At 41.2% G+C, this 26,845-nt stretch overlaps 1 long non-coding RNA gene across 1 annotated transcript in view; it reads right to left on the bottom strand.

Annotated features, from left to right (window-relative positions):
* Positions 1-9,629: 9,629 nt before the first annotated feature.
* The window catches only part of LOC128842814 (uncharacterized), a 44,431-nt gene continuing 27,215 nt past the window's right edge, over positions 9,630-26,845 (bottom strand). Inside the window, exon 3 of the long non-coding RNA XR_008446125.1 lies at positions 9,630-9,683. This is a non-coding gene — a long non-coding RNA (uncharacterized LOC128842814). The remainder of the gene's footprint in view (positions 9,684-26,845) is intronic.

Genomic DNA, 26,845 nt, shown 5'->3' with positions numbered 1-26,845 from the left:
GACTGTGGGTTCTTCCAGAGGGGAAGGTCTCTGGGCTGTTCCCCAACCCACATGGTGAATCTCTGCGGCAAGAAAATCTGCCAGTAAGTGCAGGACCCACCAAGATAGAGGGGGAACTTTGTCACACTGTATGGAAGATTTTTCCTTGACATAGCCCAATTTTTTGCTTTCTCTTTCTTTATAGGCAAAAATGCTTAATATCATGCTGAGATGAATAATGGGATTGCAAATACAAGTTAAGTGCAGGTCAAATTGCAAAGTCATGTACATACCTAGTTAGTTCATTTAGCCAAGATTGATGTCCAAAAAGGACATGCTCATTTTTAAAGTCCATTAGAGTATTAAACTAAATTCCATGAAACTTTAAGTGTTGCTTTAGTAAAGATCATCGAATCTCTTTAACTTTTTAAACAATTCTAAGAGGCTCTCCAGTGCAGGGTTGACAATAAGTCTGTCCACAGTGCTGTTAAAATAAAGGAGCCTGTCAAATAGGAGAATAAAGACTATTAAGTGGAGAAACTGTTAAAATATAGACACATTAGTTGTCCTCCTTTTCTGAGAACTTGTGGGAGCCAGACTGGCTGGATTTGAGGATTTTTTCCAGTTGTCTTTAGCTGAATCATGTTCCAAAAGATATAGACTTCTTCAATAGCTTGTAGTAAATAATGGTGTTTGTTTATTTTCCCCCACCCACCCCCCATCGCCTGGAGTTCACAATCAATCATTTGCAACCTTAAATATGCTGCTTTTTTTTTTAACCTGACTTGATTCTTAAGTGATTTCAATTTTCTTTACAATGAAGAAATGTTATAAATCAGTAACTTAAAATTTGGACATTGCTTTTTCAGAGTTTTTGGATTTTACTTTACAGTTAAATTCTATGCAACTATTTCTCTGCTAATTTCTCTCAACTCTACTTCAAATCCACATTTTCCTCTACTGAGGAGACCGATTTTGGGAGAGATTCCATCTTAGTATGCTGGGCCAAAAAAACATTCTTCTTTTAAAAAAGCTTAAAAAAAACAACGTTTTGGTTCAGGCAACATTTTCAAAAGGGGCAGGATAGGACTGGCCCATTCCATTGCTGCCCAGATCCTGATGGGTTGTAAAACTCTGGGCCATCTAGTTACCCTGTAAAGGGGAGCAGACCTTTGTATCAGTCTGGAACAGGAAGAAGCTTGTTTGTGAATTTTTCATCTGCTGTAACTGGAACTGATCCTCTCTCCTTCCTCTTTCTTTAATATTATCTTCAACAGTGCCTCCATCCACCCTACCTCAACATTGCGGGTGCACATTTCTTTTAAACAGAGGCAGCCATGTCAAACACCATACCTAAAGGCGAACCATTCCTTTCAGGGTGCGCTTACAAACTACAGTCAGTCACTGCACATGACTGAGTAAGAACACATACGCTTACTGAAGGTAGAAGTAATATAGGTGACTTGACAGGAAGCTGCCATCAAGTAATAATTAATTGAAACCTACAATTTATACAAAAGTTTTAAGGGTACATTGACACTAGAGGTGGACAGAAACTGCATTTTCCATTTTACAATTTTGAAAGTTTTCTGTTCTGAAACAGAATGAAAACAAAAAATGTTGAGATTTCCCAAGAAGTGAAATTCCAGAATTATTTCAAGTCAGTTGAAACATTTTGTTTTGATTTTGACCTTCTTTAACTTTATAACTATATATTAAAAAGTAATTTTGTTTTGAAACATCCTTTTTGAACTATAAAAGTTCCATTTCAAAAACATTGAAATATCCTGATTCAGCATTATCAAAACGCCATGTTTAGTTTTTTCACAACAAAATTTCTTCAAAACTGGCACATTTGTCTAAACATCAATTTAGATAAAAATGGCATTTTCTTCAAAGTCCATTTTGACAAAATTTCCGACCAACTCTTATTGACACCACTATGTATCACTAGTCTAATGATATTTGGCTGTGAAAACCCTTTCACCAGAACATCTTTAGGTAACTGATACAATTAATACCTTTTAAAGATGCACCTATACATTTGCAGAACCAAGGGTAGTGTCCTGTGCAAGGCATATAAATGTATAAGAAACTCACTCTCATTAATAAAATAAATGCTGCCTATCTAAACAGACATTTTCCTCATCCAGGTGGCAGTTTGTCTAAATCAAAAGAATAAAACTAACCTCAAGAAAATCTTATGTCCCTTATTAAAAACATTAAGTGGGCATTGATATCCATTTCAATACTGTAGCTTCAAAGTAAGTTCTGATGTTTTAATTTTGCGTGACATTTGAGGAATAGTGTAGTCTAAAGTGATTTTCTGTAAATACAGACGGTAATATTAAAAGACTTTATTCTTTTGGTAGAAGTTAATAGTATTGTTACCATGGCACATTTATTCCTTTAATTTCATGTAAATTTAAATTTTATGATGTTTGCTTCTCCAAGATTATATAATCCCTTTTTTATTGAAAAGAATCACAGTTATGCAAATTATGATATCCAAGGAGACAACCAGCAATTAACAGTGAAAGACAGGCTGTTACCTTAAGAGTTTTATTCACACTGAACAAAATAGGACTTGCTTTAAAATAAACCTTTATTTAAAAGATTCAATTTGGTGTAGTGTGTGTGTGGTTTTTTTTTGTTTCTTTTTTTTTAAAGCACTTCGTTCAGATAAAAGTTAGTAGTCTCAGTGATGTCATCATGTTTGTTAATGTCTTCAGTTTTTGTTCCTTTTACTCCTAATAGATTAGTCTGTTCCCTTGCTTAAAAAAGAAAAAGGATGCTTCAGCAATGACTAAATTACTGATCCTGAAAAGCTCTGGTGGAAGTTCTGTCACATCAGGATGAGACCCTTTTTATGGTAGGATTTATATGAAGCTATAGATGAGCATAGGTATTTTGATCCAAGATATGAGAGTAGTTGCAAGTAGAGTTAGTTGTGTAGTCAGATAACTCACAACTTGCAATACTCGAGGCAAATAATGCACCGAGCACTGTGTTTGGAGGCCAGACAGAGGGTTTGGATAATGTAGAAAATAGTCTGTTTGTTTAGTGCTATACGTGTTGCACTCTTTACACCTACACTCCATACGATGCATCACCCTCTGTTTGCTTCTGAGTGCACTTTTAATCTATAGAAATGGCATAAATCCTGTCTACTTTGAGAAGCATCATTCCTTGGATTCCCTCCCTATGGTTGGGATGAGTTAAGGCACCACAATGAGCAATGGACCATTCTACTGGACCACATCATGTGTTCCATTCCACACTAGAATGAATTCTGCTGCCTCTCCTTTTAGCACCATGTGCTCAGGTAGTGTTCTGCAGTACAGGGAATAGCAGCTGGCTGATGGAGATAGCAACATGTGAAGGAGCCTTTCCTCGTCTGCTGTGGGCCTCTCACACTTCCACTGCTTAAGGAGCAGAGAGACTCTGAAGAAGGGAACACAGGAGTGACCATGCCACCCTTCCCTTCCCTTTCCCTTCTGGGAGGTAAAACACCTCCCAGTATCTAAGCACGTGGGCTTCTCTCTCTTGGTTAGGGTAGGTCTAAAGTGGAGCTGTAATTTCCGGCTTGGGTAGATATACTTACATTAGCTTGATCAGAGTAATGTGCCCAAAATAGCAGTGTAGCTGTGGTGGTGCAAGTGGCGGGATGGGCCATCCATCCAAATGCATACCTAGGGTTTCAGATAGGCTCTTACTTGGAGCAGCTAGCTCATCCAGCCACTTGTACTGCCAGGGCTACACTTTAATTTTTAGGATGCTAGCTGGATCAGAGGTATGTCTAGTCAAGATGGAAGTTACACCTTCAGCAGAGTGTTGACATACCTTCTAGGGGAAGGAAGGAGCCAGGGCAGAGAGCTGTCAGAGCAGTTGGACTAGCGCACAATAATGTCCTCCAGCAGTTTAGACTATTCCCCTCTTGTTCTGAATTAGTTGTGGAGAATCATGGGCAGGGACGCATTGACATTCAATGGGGTTGGTGCTCCTAACTCACTTAGGCACTTTTGAAAATACCACTTTAAACAGCTGGTCGAGGATGGAGTTTGGATTCCTTTAAATTACGGTCATGGTTGTGAATAACCTAGGGATTGTCTGCTTACTGCCAACACTTGGCAATTTGTTATTAGCGTGCTGTGTGTTTTTAAATTATAAACACTCCCAGAGGTTAGTGTGATAGGTAAATGCCTTATAAATACAGATTATGGAAACTAGCATGTTTTCCCAAAAAGCAAAACATTTTTCATTCCTGAGCTTTTTCTCACAATGAACAGCAAAGTTTTCAACTGGAAAACTCTCTCATTTTTTTTAAGCCTGTATTATCATCTTGATGGGGGAGGGGGAGAATGTGGGGCTGGTGATATCACAAGAAAATAACGATTCATTTACTTAGTGCCTTTCATTTGACATTCTCAAGACATTTAATTAATTAAACCTCACACTACTTTGTGAGGTAGCCATTACTATTCCCATTTTTGTTAGATAGGAAACATTAAATATGGAGATACTAAATGAACTTTTTAGTCCCTTTTCCTTGGCATGAGTCATGCAAATATGCCTATGCATATTTGGGACCACGTACAGTACATCTGGGTACCCTGTGTATGTAGTATAGATACAGGATTGAATGGGAATACTTAAATGTGATGCTGTTTCTATTTTTGGAGCATGACTACACTACATTGACCAGTTCAAGTATGTTGGCAGCTGGGATACAGAAGAGAGTGAGCTTGAATGTGAGAGACATTCCAGACTGGGGAGGCCTAGAAAAGTGTGTGGAATAACATCTGACGTGTTGTGTGTGACAAGCACATGCCTCTGAGACTGAAAGCCCAGAGAGCCGCATTGGGTTTTGGAAATTGTATGGAGGGCTGGTTAGGGGAGGGGGTCATGGCCCAGCCCCCACCCCTATCTGTGCCCCCCCTCTCCCCCGGGACTCCTGCCCCATCCAAACCCCCTATTTTCTGATGGCCCCCTGGGACCTCTGCCCTATCCACTCTGCTCCCTGTCCCCTGACCGTCCCCGGAACCCCCGCCCCTGACTGTCCCCCGGGACCCCTACCCCATCCGACCACCCCTTCTCCCTATCCCCTGACTGCCCCCGGAGCCTCTGCCCCTGACTGCCCCCTGCCACCCCAACCAACCCCTCCTCTCATTCCTGACTGCCCCCCCGGGAACCCCTTCCCCCATTCAACCCTCCTGTTCCCCGCCCTCTGACCGCCCCGACCCCTATCCACACCTCCAGCCCCTGACCACCACCCCGAACTCCTCTGCCCTCTATCCAACCCCCCTGTCCCCTTACCGCGCTGCCTAGAGCACCTGTGGCTGGCGGTGCTACAGCCACGCTGCAGCCTGGAGCCAGCCCCGTAGTTGCCACCGCGCAGCACAGAGCACCAGGTCAGGCCGCAGCTCTGCAGCTGCGCTGCCACAGGAGCTCACAGACCACTGCACCAAGCATTGTGCCGGTGGTGCAGTGAGCTGATGCTGCTGGCCAGGGGAAACAGCAGAAGAGGGACCGGGGTTTAGCCTCCCGGGCCAGGAGTTCAGGGGCTGGGCAGGAGGGTCCTGCGGAACGTAGTATGCCCACCTCTGGTATAGAACAATGGTGGAGCGACATCGGGGTGGATAGATGGCCGGGACAATGCCTACAAGTGTTCAGGATGATGTCTTCATGCAATAAAAAGAACTTCATAAAAGACAGATTTCAAAATGAAAGCATTAGGATGGAAGTCAAAGTTCATGACATTGCTGACAATGTATGAAGCATTTTAGTTCGGACATGTACAGAAGATGAATGAAAAGGATCTGGTGATGATAGCATGGCAGGAGAGAGTGGTAGGAAAGAGACACCAAGGAAAGCCGAGGAAGCTTTGGATGGATTTCATCAAAGAAGATGGTAAGCAGGTGGACTTTAGTGCCTCTTTGGACAGACCAGGCTGGCAGATGCTTGCACAATGACCCAACCTCAGATGATGGGATAAGAAGAAGAAGTTTTTTCTATTTTTATGTTTCAGGGTTTTTTTTCAGGTCTTTAGATAGCATTCATGTGTGAAATGCAATTTGTTTGAGTGGTGGATGTGAGACAACTGTCTATACTATTAATATTGGATCTATCTATTTTTGATACCCTCAACTATGATACAATTAAGGGTTAGTGCAAAGGCAATGAAAGCTTGATAAGAGAGCTTTTGACGCTGGGGTACATTTCAGTAAATTGTGTGCAGTAGATGGATGCTGTTAGTCACACAAAAAGAAGAACAGGAGTACTTGTGGCACCTTAGAGACTAACAAATTTATTAGAGCATAAGCTTTCGTGGACTACAGCCCACTTCTTCGGATGCATATAGAATGGAACATATATTGAGGAGATATATATACACACATACAGAGAGCATGAACAGGTGGGAGTTGTCTTACCAACTCTGAGAGGCCAATTAAGTAAGAGAAAAAAAACTTTTGAAGTGATAATCAAGCTAGCCCAGTACAGACAGTTTGATAAGAAGTGTGAGAATGCTTACAAGGGGAGATAGATTCAATAGATTCAATAGATTCAGCCATTCCCAGTCCTTATTCAAACCGGAGTTGATTGTGTCTAGTTTGCATATCAATTGTAGCTCAGCAGTCTCTTGTTGGAGTCTGTTTTTGAAGTTTTTCTGTTGTAATATAGCCACCCGCAGGTCTGTCACTGAATGACCAGACAGGTTAAAGTGTTCTCCCACTGGTTTTTGAGTATTTTGATTCCTGATGTCAGATTAATTCTTTTGCGTAGAGACTGTCCGGTTTGGCCAATGTACATGGCAGAGGGGCATTGCTGGCACATGATGGCATATATCACATTGGTAGATGTGCAGGTTGGTGTATTGGTACTGTTTGCCTGATTATTATTAGGTATTGATGCTGATGGGAAATGTTTAAGAGGCAGGCATCAGGTGCCCTAGCTATATATGAGTGCAGAGATTTTTTTCTAGAAAAAAAATGATCCCAGGGGTGGACTAAGCAGTCCTTTGGGAGAAACTGTATGAACAGCAAAATCTGCGGTGAAGATTTTGAGCTGAACTTGTTTATTATATTATTTTCTTTATTAATAAACCAAACCCCAGGTAGGAAATTATTGTGGATTTCATATACTGTGGATTTAATATACTACTCAATATATATAATATAGCTTTAGTGGCAAGACAATCTACTCCCATTATAAGGCAGGCATATAACATATACTTTATAGATTTTACTTTTGATCTTTACAATTTATTTGTATGCAATATGGTCTCCTGATGGAGGATAGCATGTTGCATTGCACTCAAACCATTTGCAGTTGAACAATAGACTGGACACAGAGGGTCAATAGCTATACTTCATCCAACACTATTATACATGTGTAGCTGTTACCACCATAGTTTCTTTTCTGACTCTTCAGCATATTAATCAAGTGCACAGCAGTGTCAAAGATCCTGTTCATGGAAGGTGCTGAGGATATCTTAATAGCACCCTCCCCTTCTGTCACTAAATGTCAGAGACCCTGGTCCACAAGCTGTCACCATGGGACCTGCTGACTGTTGTCAGAATAGAAGCTGAACTTAGGGGACCCCAGTCCTGGGATCTGATTGGCAGAATGCTGGGGGCCCTGATTGGTCCACAGCCTCTATTTAAATCCAGCACAGGCAGGGTCGGCTCCAGGCACCAGCTTGGCAAGCAGGTGCTTGGGGTGGCCACTCCGGAGAGGGGCGGCAGGTCCAGCTATTTCGCGGACGGTCCCTCATTCCCGCTCAGAGTGAAGGACTGTCCGCCGAATTGCCGCCGCAGATTGCAATTGCGATCACGGCTTTTATTTATTTATTTATTTTTGGCTGCTTGGAGCGGCCAAAACCCTGGAGCCGGCTCTGAGCACAGGAATGGGAAGTTGTTCATGCAACTGAGATCCACCTTGTTCTGCACTGTGTACTTCTTGCTCCAGCTCCCCTGGCTTGACTTCCTGGTGTCCCAATCTGGCCTGACTCTAGTCATTGATCCATGATTCTGCTCTCAAGTTCATCTCCTGCTTCTGATCTCCTGATAACCTGACCCCACATGACTCTTGACACTCAACTCTTGGTTTGCCCTCTGGCTTGTCTTGGACTCTGACCTTCCAGTATCTGACTTGGCCTCACCCCGCCCTTGCTTTGACCACTAGGTCAGAACATCTATGCCCCAGTCATGACACTAAAGTTCATGGGAGTTGAGGGTGTTCATCTGCATCAGCTGAGTTCCCTACACTCCCACTGACTTTAGCCAGGGAAATTGAGGACACTTGGTACCCTGTAAGGTTAAGCAATAGCAGTAAAATATTACTCTGATAAAAATAGCTCCTAAAATTGTGATGTGGTACTTGAAGCCAGTAGTGTATAAAACAGCATAATCTGAGACGCTCTTTCATTTAGAATTTCCTTTGAAATTTTTACCCATGGTCCAATTCCCATTTTCATAATTGATTTCAGCACTTAAGTGCTTTTGAAAATCTCCCATCATGACTTATTTGAGATTGCCCCCAATACCAATCAGTAGTAATTTTATTAGCATTTTTATTTCAAAGCTTCCTGTTTGTTAGACGCTTTTTCAAGGAGACCTGAGAAATGGTGGATTTGATTTGAATATAATTACAAACTAATAACCCAACAAGAAATGGTTAGGATATGAAGTGTGCATGTTATCTTCTTGGTCTCTTTACTGTGGTTAGTTTCCCAAATTGTCCTCATGCAGTGTTCTTTATCTCTTCTTACAAAATGGCCTTATCTTGCATTTGCTTCTGGAAATCTTTTCATTGGTGCTAATTAAGTGTCTTCTCTTGCCATCTGAATCCTGTCCCTTTTCCCAATGTGAACAATAATCCGCTGAAGTAGTGACTATTGGCCAATGTAGATTTAATCACAATCCACTCCAACAGTTTAATCTAGTTTTTATTTTTTGATTAAACTTTATTGTTGTTTTTTTTATTTCCCTAAGGAACAGCTAAATGACCATATAGGAGGTAAAACTCTAAAAACTGTGATAGCAGCGGTTATTACCAATCTGTGCAGTAGGTTCCAGTGAACTGAAGTACATATAATAAACCAAAACTTTGCCCATCTCTCTCATTATTTGGAAGCAGAATCTTTTTTGAGATAAAAAACGACGTGGTTGGTCAACTTTAATATAGTTTGTTTCTTCCTCTGTATTTCCTCATTTCACCCAAATATTGCAAAAATGGCTAATGTCATGGAATGGCTAATGTCATGTCCCAGCCAAACATGCTGAAAATCTTGTATAAAAGTCTTATGAAATTTCAAGTTCAGGTCTCCCTTGTTTTCTGTTCTCATTTCAGAGTAAAAGATGGAAGGTTTGTTCTCTGGATGGTTGTCAGTGTTAGTATTTTGATAGTTGCCTGCCTCCAGAGTCTAGACTCTTCATCTTGTTGTGAATAGAACGTGTACATTCACCTCTGTGTCAGGTTTGCATGCTCACTTTCAGATGCCTGGCTGGCTGACTTTCAAGTCCCTTTTCCCCTGAGAAATCAACTCTACCCCCACTTCCTAGTAATTAAAATGGGCGGTGGGGACCTAAAAACCTCCTGTGAACATGTAGCATAGAGGCAGAATGTTAGAGAACGAATTGGTTTTCCAAGTTTTGGTGCAAAATAGAATATTTTTCTAAGTTGTCTGTAGTTCTTCAGTAGGTCTGTAAGTAAAAATACAGTTCATAACAACTCTCAGTTTTCCTGTGTGATTGTCATGCTATGGCTTAAAGTGAAAAGTAATGGGTTCTTGAACTTTTCCTAGAGAGAATAAATGGGCTTATTTATCAAAGGCCAACTCTTCAGTGAAGAGCTTACTTCCTGCATCGCTAGTAAATACACAAATGTTGTGTAAAATGATAAATATGCTTTAAGTGCTTGATTTTTACCTTTTAATTGCCCAGTACATTCTCTATCTTTTAATCCTCTTCCTTTAGAATGTGTAAATTAAATTGTAATAGTGCATAATAGAGGACATGGTATCTCTACACACAGAAATGTGGTGTTTGATCATTTTAAACTGGCCTTCACTTTGCAGGTGTGGCTCTTTCTCACTGGATTCACTTTATAAAGTAGAAAAGAAGAGAAGGCTCTTCAGGCAGCAGCAAAAAGAGTGAGATTTCTAATAACTCAGCATAGACACTTGGTAAGGATTAATCCTACCCATGACAGAGTTGATATAGAGAGAGTTTCATGGCTGTGTACAGCCACCCTCATAACCAAGTGCTAGCAGTTTGTATGTGACTTAATTCATGCAGACGGAATCCCCCCATGGTGTAGAAATTTGTGCTAATGGAGAAGGCGACAGAAAGGGGAATTTCTAGGTCCCTAAACCGCAATACAAATTTATACTGCCCTTTGCAGCAAGCACAAACTTACTAGGGTGACCAGAGAGCAATTGGGACCCCATAAAACCAGCATCAAAGAGTGCCCATAGGGTACTGAGGTGGATGTGAAATCCTTAAGACAGCAGGATTCCTTGTCAACTAACAGCACCAGATAGAACCTCAGCTTCATTTCACTCTGGAAGCTGTTAGGTGCATAGGATGGATTTGCTCTGTTCTTTCAAAATCAGATGACTGTGTCAACATTATTCTGGTTGTGATGGCCTTGCCACAAGGCTCAGAATCCTCATGGCCATTGAAATATTCAGACCATACAGCTTACTATAATATCTCTTCTGGGTGGAAAATGGATTAAGGTGAAACTAAGACTATGAATTCTGTCCACTATAGCTAGCAGCTCTCTTCATGCACTTGTGGACCACAGGGAGGGAGCAGATATCGGGGCCAGCATGTACATTTTGGAGCATTTAGTCCAAAGTGAATCCATCTTGAGGCTCGCTAGTCACTATCCTATCATGACAATGAAGAGCAGAAAAGCTACAAAAAAGCAACTAACTTAGTACTGGAGAATAATAGGTAAAATAGAAAGTAAGTCTAGGAAAAAAAAAACATTTAGAGACAGATTCTGTTTTGTCAAACCAAAATATATCTGGAGTAATTCCACTGGAGTCAAATCTACAGTGGTATAATTTACAGCAGAGTTTTATCCATAAAATATAAAACTTAAAATCCCTGGCAGACCTCACTTAGAAATTAAGCTATTCAATGACTAATTATACAAAAAAACCTGTGCTTTTCAGTGTAACAAGTTTAATAACAAGGCAACAAGGCAGCACTGATTCAGAAAAGCCCATTCAAAGCATGTTCTTTCTTTAATCATAACATCTACATTATATAAAGAGCTACGAATAGAACATCAATGTGGTTAATGCAGAATGAAACCTAAATATGCATTGCGGATGGGTGGAACAGCTACAGGTTTAGAGACTCATTTTAGATATGTTTCAAAAAATCTGAATGACCTGAAACTTATCCCTCCTTGCCATACTCAGTTTTCATTCTTCTTTCTCTTGAGCCCAACCAGATGCTCCCACAGTTTCTCAGAAAGGACTGTGAAACTTTCTTACCTATCCTTATTTTAATACTAAAAATTGTACAAAAGACAAATCTTAAGTATTTAGAATCTCTATAGATCAATATATATTTATTTAACTGTCCTGTAGAGGTGATGATCATGGTAAATTGCAGAACCATACAATAAATTGATCATGTACCTCCCCTTCACTCTGCCAATTAATCCATCTCCAAGGACATATTCTAACCCTCTGAACAACACAAAAATTAAATCAGCCTTCCAGATAAACATTTCTTCTTCGCATCCATAAATACGGGATTTCTCCCCCCAAATCACTCTTACCTGAGGTCTAGAGTAGTGGAGATTGAGCTTTGGTTCAGTTAACTTTTCTTCTTAGGAAAATATATTGCTACTTCAAGGTCTGATAGCACTATAGGGACCTATGTTTGTTTAATTGGCAAGAGCTAATTTATCAGCTTTCCAATGGGAAAGCTTACTTGTACTCTGCAAGGGCCAGAGACTTTATAAAATCAGGTCATCAGAGACTCAAAGACCATCTGTCATTTTTAGAGGTTTTAATGATCCCTCTGTCTCCTATACTGAATCATGGGTGATGAGACACTTGGTTTAATAGGTGCAGGGAATATTTTTAAAATTAATTTAAAAACTTATTTTTAAAAATGCTCCAAAAGGTTCCTAAAATACATTGTTCTGTAATATGAGGCATGCACAGCCTGCTTGATGTGATTCAAAGGCTTATCTGTGGTCATTTGGGAAGTTCTGTAGAGCTCACTCCTGGCTTTACCTCTTGGGAGTTAGATGCCAACCTTAAACATATAGTGCTAAAATTTTTATACCATGCTGCACCATCATGTACCCATATGTATAATATGGCACAAGATTATGTGTTAGGGAACTCCTGGATTCTAATTCAAGCTGTAGCTTGACTTTACTGTTATGGCTTTGGTTAAGAACCACTTAAAGTGCCTAACCCTGCAAGATTAATGTAAATAGCTGATTGCATCTCAGATTGCCCATGTGTATAAGACAGGTGACACAACACAGTTGTGTTATGAGGATTAGTTAAGATGGACAAAGTATACAAAGGATTAGAAGCACTAGAGAAGTGCTAAATAAAAATATCATCATGATGTAATTGCAGTATGGGATTTGACACTTTATAGCCTCCAGTGACAGACATTTATCAATACCCAGGACAGATAGATAGGACTTATCCTACAATCAACAAAAACCCTAAAAAGACTTGTTGTAACTGTTCAGTGTACTTGGGCCTGTTAAAGGCATTAGAATAATTAGATTAAAGGTAGATGGGATTAAAATGAAGACTCTCAAATCATTTAATAAAATAAAATAATATAAAAAACATTACATAAAATGAGTGCGTTCTTTCTTAAGGAAAAATGTCCTTCTATATTCTGGCATTTACTTAAAAACAAAAAAGGAACAGAGAAAATAAAAGAAACTAATTCTGAGGACCAGATTTTTAAAGGTATTTAAAGTATCTTTTAATAATCTAGCCCCAAGTGCCTCAAGTAGTCACTGTTCTCTGGGACACATTTCCTGACCACTGATTTAAATTGTTTCACAGTGGTTACAGATGGGATTATTTCATTTCTTTAGATTTAACCACTTTAAAAAAAAATGCCCATACAGAAAGTCTGAGCGCCCTAATAATAATTACACTATGGTAACTATCCAGCAGTATTAAATACTAATATACAAATTCATTCCGCCAGCCAGCAAAAAATAATCAAATGGAGATGATAATTTACCTCAGCCAGTGAAGTAATCAAAGTAAAATAAGTATCAGAGGGGTAGCCGTGTTAGTCTGAATCTGTAAAAAGCAACAGAGGGTCCTGTGGCACCTTTAAGACTAACAGAAGTAGTCTGTCATACTTCTGTTAGTCTTACAGGTGCCACAGGACCCTCTGTTGCTTTTTACAAAGTAAAATAAGAATATCGGTAAAGACCCTTTCTCCTAATTCTCCTTCTCCCACCCCTTTCATCCTGTCCATAGTAAAATATGCCGTGATCTAATTGTACTCTCTAAATGGACTCATGATGGGAACTGAGCAAATTAAACACCTCTCAGCCACAGTAACAGTTACTGTTATAAAGTCCAATAGTTGCCCAAACTGTGTTCTTCAGCATGACTGCCAGGATGTATGTCTGCGTTAAAATACCTTGGGTTATCTATTACAGCCTGAAGTGCATTACTGAAGCATTATGCCAAATAACTTGAATTGAGACAAATAAATATAACTTGAACCTCTTCCATTTCCCCCTCAAGCCTTCAGTCATTGTACAGGAGTGGATATGGGAGCGTGGGGGCGGTAGTTATATAAATAAATAAAGAGAGGAGGAGAAAGAGATCCAAACTAGTTGGTGAGTTGACAGCTATATTTTAAGAATCAGAAAAAGGGTGTATGTGCATGTGTGCATCAGGATGTATGTGTAAGAGGTAGAAGGGGAAGGAGCCATCCCCAAGCTTTACTTTGAGTGCCAGCTGACACTTCTTTCTCATGCTCAAGATCTGAGGTAACATGGTGTGCCTCGGCAGTGACAGGAGGACAGTGAAGGAAAACAAAGTAAGAACAACAACAAAAATAAGGGAGGGATGTGGTTTTCCTTTCCTATTTATTATCTGACAACATCTGTTTTACTGCCATACTACATTTGACCTCTAATAAAGCAAACTATTACTGTACACACAAGCTACTCCTTTATTGTGTTAGAAAAAGGAGCACTTGCAATTGTTCATCCTTCGATGAGAGGAAGAACAACATAGAGGGAGGGATGCAATCATCCACTTTCGCTAAATAGACAATTTATTTTGAATCTGTTGTGTTGTAATGATAAACACACAGTCATTTCTGTCTCCCCTGCCTTCTCTCTCTCCCTTTCTCTGTCAGGCTTTTGACACCTACTCCAATTACTTTGCAGTTTGTCTTCTCCAGGCCTCGATTTTCCTTAGAGAATGTTTGAGAGTATTGGATAGAGTATTATCCTTCTGTGTGGTGCCTATGGAATATCTGCGCTCTCCCTCTTGGGGTGGTTTCTGTCAGACATTCACAATGCATAGCAAAACTCTGCCTTTGACAGGAATACATACACTGACCTTCAATTAGACTGCAGGTTAAGACAATACTGGAAAATCAATAGCTCATTTTCTCTCTCTTCTGCTCAGATTTTGATGTTTACTAAGATAAAGGATGACAATGCTAAAGGCAGGAATCTTGGCTGAACATCCATTGATGTTACCATGGGCTCAAGGGGTCGTGCATTGGCCTAATCGTTGCAAAGCTTCCAAACTCCGATCTGTCAATAAATATCAGCCACCGCTTTAGACAACAACCACTACTTCCCCTTTGGCATCAGATATCACTTTCTCTCTTTTCTCCCCCCGGATTTCCACCCTGAGCTTTGACAAGAAAGGTGCTGGGTAATTGGAACTCTATTCATGGAACACTGTGGCACTGAAGGATGTTGTTTAATTTTATCACTGTTTGCAGTTGTCTAAACTTACATTGCCTCCCAAGGAGTGGAAAGAGGGATTTTGATGTCTGTCAGAAGTGTGCAGGTAGAAGTGTAGAACAATAAAACCTTAGGGAAGAAAGATAATTATGAAATGTCCATCAGTTTTGTAATCAGGGAAAGTTTGTACTAAGAATACAGTAGTGATTTCTCTTATCCTGGTTATTATTGTCTCAGTTAATAGTGTTTGTCTTCCTTCATTTAATAATAGCAGCCATACTTATATTTCATATTGAAACTGTGCTCTAATGGTATTGAGAGGTAGACACCATCCAACAAAAGCCAGGAAAATTCTGTGTTTAAGATGCCATCCTCTTTTTTTAAATTTTTCCCTTAATGCTACATGGGCCGGGAACTAAACCCAGGAGTCAAAGACCTGGTACTGCTCTTCCCAGTTCTCCCACTGATTTTAATGAGTGGCCTTAGATAAGGAACTTAATCCTAAATTTCCAAAACTGTCCACCAATTGTTGCTTGCTATAATGTGACATTTAAATATCAAATTGAGGCAGATATAATTAGTGGGCACTAAAAAAATAAGACTATAATGTCTGTGTGCCTCTTCCCTAGAAAAATTTATAACCAAGTGCTAAGGTCTAGCCTCAGGAGCATGTTATGAAAACCTAAGCAAATTTTCATGACAAGATGGTTTAAAAAAAATGCTTCAGCCTCTTTATGCTATGCTGCATCTTTGTCAGAAAATAGGTATGATTTTTTTTCTGTTTCAGACAATTGTTTCAATTTTTCCATCACCAAAATGGATGTAATGATTACTCCTTCTGAATGAAAAAACATTGTGCAATGTGTTATTATTTTGGAGTGGGGTTTTATAAACCTAGGTAGAAATCCTAGACAGACTCCCAGTGAGACTGCTGAGAAAATACTTTTCAGTTATCTGTAAAACTTTAAACAATTAATCCAAGCACAGGGATCCCTGCTTGATAAGGACCACTTAGCAACTAAAGAAAATGTGTAGTTTCAAACACCAACCATTTTCTCTATAGTTGCATGTATCTTTAAAAAGTATGGCTCAATTTATTTTTTTAATGGAACATGTTTATTATCTGCTGAAAGTTAGCTAATAATGGACATCAGTTTGATCTTTACTTCAGCATTCATTACTAGTGAAAGTTTTCATAAATAATACACCTGGTCTTATGGATTTTTTTGTATGTAAGAAGTCAGATTTCAATAATCACAGTGGCTACACACTGTGCTGTGCAGACACCAAAATTAAAAGTATGTCCATACAAACATAAGAATGGCCATAACGGGTCATACCAATGGTCCATCCAGCCCAGTATCCTGTCTTCAGACCAGGGCCGGCTCCAGCTTTTCTGCCGCCCCAAGCGACCAAAAAAAAAAAAAAAAAAGACAAGCGGCAGCACTTCAGCGGCAGCTCAATCGCGCCGCTTCTTCAGCGACACTTCAGCGGCGAGTCCTCCCTCTTTTCCTCTTCGGCGGCAATTCGGCGGCAACTCAAAGAGGCAGAGAGAGAATGAGGGACTTGCCGCCGAATTGCCGGCAAAGACCTGGATGGAATGCCGCCCCTTTGAATTGGTCACCCCAAGCACCTGCTTCCTATGCTGGTGCCTGGAGCCGGTCCTGCTTCAGACAGTGGCCAGTGCTAATTGCTTCAAAGGGAATGACAGAACAGAGCAGTTATAGCTTAACCCCTGATTCTTGTGTTATGTGAAGGGATAAATAACACTTTCTCCACATCCATCCATGATTTTATAAACCCCCATCATATCCCCCCTTGATTGTCTTTTTTCCAAGCTGAACAGTCCCAGTCTTTTTAATCTCTCCTCATATGGAAACTGTTCCACACCGTTAATAATTTTGCTGCCCTTCTCTGTACCTTTTCAATTTCTAATGTCTTTTTTTTGAGATGTGGCAATCAGAACTGCACACACTGTTCAAGGTGTGGATGTACCATGGATTTATATAATGGCATTATGATATGGACTGTCTTATTATCTATCTCTTTCCTAATGGTTTCTAACATTGTGTTAGCTTTTTTGACTGCCGCTGCACATTAAGCAGATGTTTTCAGAGAACTATTCATAATGACTTCAAGGTCTCTTACTTGAGTGGTAACAGCAAACTTAGGACCCCCACCACCATTTTGTATGCATAACTGAGATTGTTTTCCAATGTGCATTACTTTGGATTTATTAACTTTGAATTTCATCTTCCATTTTGTTGTCCAGTCACCCAGTTTTGTGAGATCCCTTAGTAATTGTGAGATCCCTTTGTGGCAATATGTATGTGGGAATATATGAATGATACATGGCAAATATATTTACTTGTAATTTTATTTTGGTCTGAAAGTATCTAGTCTGCATTTTGAGCTAATAAACCACGCCATATCGATACACTTTCAATAAAAAGCTGTGTTTAAAAAAAACAACCCTAGGCATAAAAATTGAGCCAGGGAGACCCAGTGGTAGTTCTTTGCTATGCCATATGGGAGACTATCTCTTAAACTAGCCTTGCTGCTGTGTTAAGCCTGCAGTGAAGAAGTGCCCCACATTGCTTTACATTCATCCCTCTGGGGAGAGTAGTTTTCTGTAGTTCTGACTGGCAGCTTCCAGACCTTGGCTGAAAATATAGTAACTGTGATGTAAGACCTTAAAGGTGGGGAAGTGTAAAGTTAGGAAAACTTATTAGGTCCCTTAAGAGCTACTTGAGGGAGGTGAAGGAGTCCTTAGAGACTATCTGCCAGTGACTAAGAGTACAAGAAAACACAATAGTATGTAGCTAGCTTCACTTGTCTGAATGAGAAATCTTTAAATTCTTCTATGTTTCTGTTGGCTCCCAGAGTACCTTTTTAGTTTCTTTCAAATTCCTACAGGTTGCCATCTCTCCTCTCTTCAGGTCTATTTTCCTTAGGGCTTGAATATTGCATTTTAAAAGAAATAAAGGGTATCGTTCTCCCTAGGTGAGGTCTCTGCCTACATTAGTAATCCCAGTAACATGTTGCTTTCTGAGGCACTAGCTGTGCATTACTGCAGGCTTTCAGAGAAGCAAAGCAGCACAAGACTGCTTGAGGGAGTTTTCTAATGAGCTGTCCATGTTTCCTTTAGAAACTTTCAGGTGCCTCCTTGATACAGAGGGAGCTTAGGAATGGGATCTCTTTTCTTCCCTTTCCATATAGATGTAGGTATGATATATCCAGTTTTCTTTAAGTGGAAGGTATTCCGGAAATGCTGGGTCAAGAGATAAAAGCCTAGCTCATTTGTAGATTTTCAATGTAGGAATCAAAGGACTTTAGGCTTGACCACAATGTAACCTCTCACGTGCATAATCACTGCTTCAGTGAATAATGGTTTGCAGGACTGAGCTTGTGTTTTTTCTGTCTGTATGATTATTTTTTTAAAAAAGGTTTAGAATAAAATTCTCTTCTGCAATGTGGACTAGGTGATTGTTGTATATGCTGCACTCAGAATTTCCATTGATGTTGGCAGGAGTGTCATTTTTGAAAAATGCAAGGGGGTGGAAGATGAATCAGTATATAGAACGTGTTCTGTCCCAAATAGCATAATGAATGAGGAAAAAGTAGGCAGTTATTGATTTCCTAATGACTGTTTCTAAAGCTAGGAGTGAGGGAGCAGCTGCCACCCTTTCCTCATAGCAAATTATGCCCCTGAAGAGCATGGGGTCAGACGTTAATTTTCGATGCAGTGTCACAGACAAATATTTTTTTTTCTTAACCACTTCTTTACTCTCCAAGTGGAGGTTCTGTGCTGATGAGTGTGGTATCAGAACCTAAATGGAATAGATATGCCTGAATTCACATGTCCAGGCTGTCTTCAGAGGATTGAATTGTGGATTTCACATTGAGATGGATATTTGTGTGGTTTTTTTTGCAAACTTATATCCACATCCAAACTTGTCAGAGTTCATTGAAATCCGAATTGCTCTGCACTTAGGCTCAGCTCTGATTGACATAAAAGGAAATACTGTGTGTGGGACATGCATACAATATGCAGCTATTCTGTACTATTGATGAATACAGATAGAATTGCCAACTTTTAATGGCAAAAAAACAAACACCTCTGCCCCACCCAATTCGCTCCATCCCCCCTCCCTCCACCGCTCACTCTCTCGCACTCTCACTCACTTTCACCTGGGTGGGGCAGAGGGTTGAGGTGTGGGAGGGGAGTGAGGGGTCTGAGGTGGGGCTTGGGCAGGAGGTTGGGGTGCAGGGGGAGGGAATGGGCTCTGGGCTAGGGGTGCGGGCTCCAGGTGAGGCTGGGGATGAGGGGTTCAGGGTGCAGGAGATGGCTGTGGTCTGGGGCAATGGGTTGGGGTGTAGAGGGGGTGAGGACTCCAGCTGGGGGTGCAGGCTCTGGGGTGGGGCCAGGGATGAGGGGTTTGGGGTGAAGGAGGGAGCTCTGGCCCGGGGCCAAGGAGTTTGGCGTGTCGGGCAGGGGTGAGGGTTCCAGGTGGGGCAGGGGGTTGGGGTGCAGAAGGGTGTGCAGGGTCCCAGCGGCGCTTACTGTGGCTCCCAGGAAGTAGCCACCAGGTCTCTGCAGCCCCATGGCTCATGGGTATCCAGGGAGGCTCTGCATGCTGCCCTCACGCCTGCAGGTGCCACCTCCTCAGCTCCCATTGGCCCTGGTTCCTGGTCAATAGGAGCTGTAGAGCCGGCACTAGGGATGGGGGCAGCGTGCAGAGCCTCCCTGGCCGCCCATGCGCCTAGGGGCTGCAAGGACCTGTCAGCTGCTTCCGGGAGCTGCACGGAGCTAGGGCAGGCAGGGAGCCTGCCTTAGTCCCAGGCCCCCACTGCACAGGTGACTGGAGCCGCCAGGATCCCTTTTCGACTGGGTTTTCCCAGTCGAAAAACAGACATCTGGCGACCCTTAGTACAGATCTGCTTGGGGTTAAAGTAAAGGGGGAAGTGGGAACAAAGAGCTTTGTTCTGAATTGGGAGAGCAGTGCTCTGATTTTGCAGGTGAAGTAAGTTCTCCCTCTTCTGTTTCAATTGGCTGTTAGTCACGGCATCCCAGAGATCTACGGCAAGGTTTTCTTTAGGATATTGTATCCCTCCTTAGCTGAATGTTCTCATTAACTATGGGCACCAAAGTGTTCCTCAGTCCCCTCCTGTGGCTGTTGGGTTGTGCAATGAAGACTGGGTGACTCCTTGAAACTCTGGTGCCCTTACTGAAATATAGCACAGAACAAGACCCTTTATTCACTTTGATGTGAAAATTAGATCCTGGTTCTCTTGTCTGCTTGGATTTTTGATGGATCGGTGGCCTGGTGCGCCACTCAACATTTGGAAAGAAGCTATGTGTGCCAAGCACCTAACACATTGATTCACTCTGCTGGAAGAAAAATGGAGCTTTTATCAAGTTGGGTGATGTGGTAAGGAAAATACTTTCAAAGCTGGCCTCAAAACATGGGGTTTTGTTTTGTTTTCCTTTTCCTCTAAAAATAAATAAATATCTGTCCAGTTAATTTACAGATTTCATCCTCCCCTCATACCCAGTATCTCCCAAAATATTCTAATTGCTGAAGCAGGTTGAGCTAAATTAGTCAAATTATTCATTGCAGATTATTTGCTCAGTTCCCTTGTTGGTATTCATGGACTGTCTATGAGCAGAGTGTTCGCAGTGTTGGTCCCAGGATATGAGACAGATAAGGTAAGTGAGGTAAGATCTTTTATTGGACCAACTTCTGTTGGTGAAAGGTACAACCTTTCGAGCTTCACAAAGCTCTCCTTCAGGTCTGGGGAAGGAAACCAGTGTGTCTGAGCTAAAAACAAGTTGGGACAGATTGTCAAGCATAAGGTGTTAATGTATATTGTGGAAGACCACTTTAATGAAGTGGGCAATTGGGTATTAGATTGTTGAACACAAATGGCTTACCCATGTTGTAGGAGACCACTTAAAATAAAGTGAGCAATTAAAGGTTAGCAGGCAGTACCTTGTTTTACAAATTGTTGTGATAAGCCATACGAGTATCTCTGAATCCATGGTTTTTAGTGTCTAGAACAATTTTCCACTTCATTTTAAGTGGTTTCCCACAACATGTGTTAACCACTTATGTTTAACTGTCTGTCCCAAATTGTACTTAGCTCAGACGCTCTGGTTTCCTTCCCCAAACCTGAAGAGGAACTCTGTGAAGCTAAAAAGCTTGCACCTTCCACCACCAGTAGTTGATCAAATAAAAAGTATTACCTCACCTATCTTCTCTCTCTGAGCAGATTCTTTTCCTCAAATGTTAATAGCTTAAAAAAATCAAATGATTTGAAATAATGTTACACTATCTAGATTGCATATGAACAATTCTGTGGATATTCACTACTGGAACTGTGGGGCTTTTTGTGACTAATCAGATAAATCCCATGGCAACAAACCCTTCCAGCACAAATACTTGCATGTGATGATTTCAAATTCTTTCTGCAAATACTGGTGCAGCTAACTTTGAAATTCATTTTGCATAAACACGTATGCCACTAAGTCAGTTAGTCACAAAATGTTCATGAAAATCAAACATACTGAATGGATGTGAATGTGGTCTAAGAAAGCTGATTTTAAAATACATCTGAACATTCACAGAGGTACTCTTCTGCCCCCTCAGAATGGACTTAGTAATTGCTACATTACAAACAGAACCTTAACTCTTGCAACTACACTATTCAACCCTTCTGACAGGTCTGCAGCTTGACCTGCATCCATACTGCAAATTCACAGGGGTTGGACCCATATCTCAGAAGGAGTCATGGTCTGATCCACCCCCCTAGCAGGGTCATAAGCCCAGGTCCTGTGCTTGCTGACCCAAGTCAGACCAATTTGCATGTAGATGGAAGGCGGTTTAGGCTCAAACCTGAGTCAAAGCCCAGGCTTAGTGTGCAGTGTAGACATAACCTCTCACGGAATCCCAGAGCCTGGGCTCCAGTCCAAACCTGGACATCTACACTGCAGTTGTATAGCCCTGCAGCCTGAGCCCCACAAGCCCAGGTCAACTGACATGGGCCAGCCATCGGTGTTTCATTGTAGTCACTCACACCCTGAGCAACCTGAATTTCACTCACTCCTGTGTGATTTTTGAAAGAGAGTTCATCCAGGAGCCATTGAATTCTGACCTCACACTTGTGCGCCTTTCGTATCTGGTGCTTTACAATGGTGCATCTGTCACATCCACTTCTGAGCCCAAACTCTCGTATTAGGACATGGGTAATAACTCATAGACTCTAAGGTCAGAAGGGACCATTATGATCATCTAGTCTGACCTCCCGCATGATGCGGGCCATAAAAGCTGACCCACCCACTCCTGGAACAATTCTCTCCCTTGACTCAGCTGTTGAAGTCCCCAAATCATGATTTAAAGACCTCAAATCGCTGAGAATCTTCCAGCAAGCGACCCCTGCCCCATGCTGCGGAGGAAGGCGAAAAACCTCCAGGGCCTCTGCCAATCTACCCTGGAGGAAAATTCCTTCCCGACCCCAAATATGGCGATCAGCTGAACCCCGAGCATGCGGGCAAGATTCTCTAGCCAGACCCTCTGGAAAAAGTTCTCTGTAGTAACTTTTAATATCCCATCATTGACCATTGTTACTAATTACCAGCGATGGCACGTTATTGACCTATTGACTAAAATCACTTTATCCCATCAAACCATCCCCTCCATAAGCTTATCAAGCTTAATCTTAAAGCCAGAGAGGTCTTTTGCCTCCATTGTTTCCCTCGGAAGGCTGTTCCAAAACTTCACCCCTCTGATGGTTAGAAACCTTCGTCTAATTTCAAGCCTAAACTTCCCGATGGCCAGTTTATATCCATTTGTTCTCGTGTCCACATTAGTACTGAGCTGAAATAATTCCTCTCCCTCCCTGGTATTTATCCTTCTGATATATTTAAAGAGAGCAATCATATCCCCCCCCCCCCCAGCCTTCTTTTGGTTAAGGTAAACAAACTGAGCTCCTCGAGTCTCCTTTCATACGACAGATTTTCCATTCCTCGGATCATCCTAGTGGCCCTTCTTTGTACCCGTTACAGTTTGATTTCATCCTTTTTAAACATGGGAGACCAGAACTGCACACAGTACTCCAAATGAGGTCTCACCAGTGCCTTGTATAACGGAACCAGCACCTCCTTGTCCCTACTAGAAATACCTCGCCTAATGCATCCCAAGACCGCATTAGCTTTTTTCACGGCCACGTCACATTGCCGACTCATAGTCATCCTGCGATCAACCAGGATTCCGAGGTCCTTCTCCTCTTCCGTTACTTCCAATTGATGCGTCCCCAGCTTATAACTAAAATTCTTGTTAGTCATCCCTAAATGCATAACCTTACACTTCTTACTATTAAATTTCATCCTATTACTATTACTCCAGTTTACAAGGTCATCCAAATCTCCCTGCAGGATATCCCGATCCCTCTCCGAATTGGCAATACCTCCCAACTTTGTGTCATCCGCAAACTTTATCAGCCCACTCCTACATTTGGTTCCGAGGTCAGTAATGAATAGATTAAATAAAATTGGACCCAAAACCGAACCTTGAGGAACTCCACTGGTAACCTCCCTCCAACCTGACAGTTCACCATTCAGTACGACCCGCTGCAGTCTCCCATTTAACCAGTTCTTTATCCACCTCTGGATTTTCATATTGATCCCCATCTTTTCCAATTTAACCAATAATTCCTTGTGCAGTACCATATCAAACACTTTACTGAAATCGAGGTATATTAGATCCACCGCATTTCCTTTATCTAAAAAATCTGTTACTTTCTCAAAGAAGGAGATCCTGTTGGTTTGGCATGATCTACCTTTCGTAAAACCGTGTTGTAATTTGTCCCAATTGGCATTGACCTCAAGGTCCTTAACTACTTTCTCCTTCAAAATTTTTTCCAAGACCTTGCATATTACAGATGTTAAACTAACAGGCCTGTAGTTACCCGGGTCACTTTTTTTCCCCTTCTTGGAAATAGGAACCACATTAGCTATTCTCCAGTCAAATGGTACCACCCCCGAGTTTACAGATTCATTAAAAATTATCGCTAACGGGCTTGCAATTTCTCGCGCCAGTTCCTTTAATATTCTCGGATGAAGATCATCCGGTCCGCCCAACTTAGTCCCGTTAAGCTGTTCGAGTTTGGCTTCTACCTCAGATACGGTAATGTCAACCCCCACTCCTTTATTCCCATCCGTCTCGCTTCCACTATTCCTCAGCCCTTCATTAGCCTCATTAAATACCGATACAAAATATTCATTTAGATATTGTGCCATGCCTAGATTATCCTTAATCTCCACGCCATCTACAGTCTTAAGCGGTCCCACTTCTTTTTTCTTTGTTTTCTTCCTATTTATATGGCTATAAAAGCTCTTACTATTGGTTTTAATTCCTCTTGCAAGGTCCAACTCTACACGGCTTTTGGCTTTTCTCACTCCATCTCTACACGCTCTGACCTCAATAAGATAGGTTTCTTTGCTGATCCCTCCCATCTTCCACTCACTGTACGCTTTCTGTTTTTTCTTAATGACCCCTCTGAGATGCTTGCTCATCCAGCTCAGTCTAAATTTCCTGCCTATGAACCGTTTTCCCTTTCTTGGGATACAGGCCTCCGACAGCTCCTGCAACTTCAATTTGAAATAATCCCAGGCACTTTCTGCCTTTAGATCCCTAAATATGTTAGTCCAATCCACTTCCCTAACTAGTCCCCTTAATTTATTAAAGTTAGCCCTTTTGAAATCGTAATCCTTAGTCTCCGATTTAATTCTGTTAATCTTTCCATTTAGTTTAAACCGAATTAGCTCATGATCACTCGAGCCAAAGTTGTCCCCTGCAACCATTTCCTCAACGAGGTCCTCGCTACTCACCAAAACCAAATCTAAAATGGCATCCCCCCTCATCAGTTCAGCAACTACTTGATGAAGAAATTCATCAGCTATCACGTCTAGGAAAATCTGAGCCCTATTATTGTTACTAGCATTTGTTCCCCAATCTATATCCGGGAAGTTAAAGTCTCCCATGATTACACAGTTCCTATTAGTATTTACTTCCCTAAAAACATTAAAGAGTTCTCTGTCCATATCCAGGCTAGATCCCGGTGGTCTATAGCACACCCCAAGCACTATCCCAGGGGAGGCTCTAGTAGTTCTTCTACCCAATGTGAGTATTGCCCAGACAGACTCCGTCTTATCCATTCCATCACTTATTATTTCTTTACAGTTTACCTTATTATTGACATACAATGCTACTCCCCCACTTTACCTTTGATCTGGTCTTTCCTAAACTGCACATACCCTTCCATACCTGTACTCCAGTCATGACTACCGTTCCACCATGTTTCAGTTATTCCTACGATATCTGGTTTCATTTCTCGGACCAGGAGCTCCAATTCCTCCATTTTATTACCTAGGCTTCTCACATTGGTGTATAAACATCTTAATTTATGCCGTTTGGCCTCTCTCACATTCATTATCCCATTTGGTATGGACACCGTACTGCTAGTATGACCTACACATACAAGCACTACAAAGACAGACGCAAATACAGGTACCTTCTCCTCCAATGGAACGCCCACTCAAACTCCCCTGTTAGCAGCCCTGTTTGCCGGCTCCTGTGCCGCTGCTCGCAGCTGTGCCGCTGCCTGGTTGGGAGTAGATAGCATATTTGGAAAGAAAATAACATTTGTTTATTTTCTAGTTGAAGAGTTACCAATCTGATACTGGTGCTGTGCTTTGGCATATCCTGCAGCGCCCCACATTTCCTTGACTCAAATGCACCAAAATAAATTGTTTATCTTTCACTGAGATCTTGTGAGCGAGAGCATGAATCTGATATCATACTGTCTTTCAAAAGAAGGTGCACCAGTGACTTAATGGAGCTACTGTTGATTTACACTGATATGACAATGTTAAGAACTGAGCCTCTAAGGAGAACTTAGATATGTCCCACTTCTCCCCAGTATATACCTCATTAATGCTTTGAATGCTAGGCTCACTAGTAAAAGGATTTCACTGACGCCTATTTTACTGTAAGAAAAAGTGCATAAAGTCGTCCCTGAAAGATACATATTATTTCTCCTTCTATTCTCTTTCCATTTTTGACATTAAAAATGACACTAGACCATCATGCATACCCCTACACTTGGAAAAAGCATCGTAAGATCTTTGACCACAGCTCTAGTTTGTAAATAACTTTCTTTTGTGCTTCACTTGGTTAAGTAATAGCTTACGTTCATTTGCCCTGCACAGGATAAAAGCATTTATAAAATCCACCTTCAAAATAACTTTTCTATTAACCTTGCGACTAACTTCCTTATCCAAGTCCCATGTTAGCAGTGTGTGCCAAGAATGTGTGCAGTAGGGCATGTTGGTGTGACTGCTGGTGAGTTAGAAGCCTTCCTCATCCCCATCTTTACACTTTCACTGGGATCCAGTAAAATAGTAACTTTTCTGATGGCTGAATTTCAGTTTGAATGGTGTCAATGGGGTTTTGAATGTGAATCTTTATCCTCTTCCAGGGGCCCAGACCTAATTTAATTTTCCAATCTCTGCCCCAGATGTTCAATAAGGCATCAAGGTTACTTTTTTAATGATAGGTCAGAGTATAATTTGGCTGCTGACTTGTCAGATCCCACTAGAATTTTCATTAAATAAGTCACTTGGGTAACTCCAAATTACAGCTAACATGATGATAAAATATATAAGATTTGCCAGGACTGCTCTCAGGGTAGGGTAACTTTTAGGTGTGATATGGCTGCTTTTGATACAGAAGATCATCACTCTTGAGTTTAAACAACACCAGAGTTATTGTTTTTTTTTTTTTGGTCAAGTTCTTACTAGATCATCAGATTTAAAAAAAAAAATAGTTTATTTTCAGTTCACATTTACCCA

This window comes from Malaclemys terrapin, chromosome 9 (assembly GCF_027887155.1).
Source record: "Malaclemys terrapin pileata isolate rMalTer1 chromosome 9, rMalTer1.hap1, whole genome shotgun sequence".
NCBI classification, from domain to species: domain Eukaryota; kingdom Metazoa; phylum Chordata; order Testudines; family Emydidae; genus Malaclemys; species Malaclemys terrapin.
The sequence above is the reverse complement of the archived record's forward strand: the minus strand, read 5'-3'. Positions and strand labels throughout refer to the sequence as shown.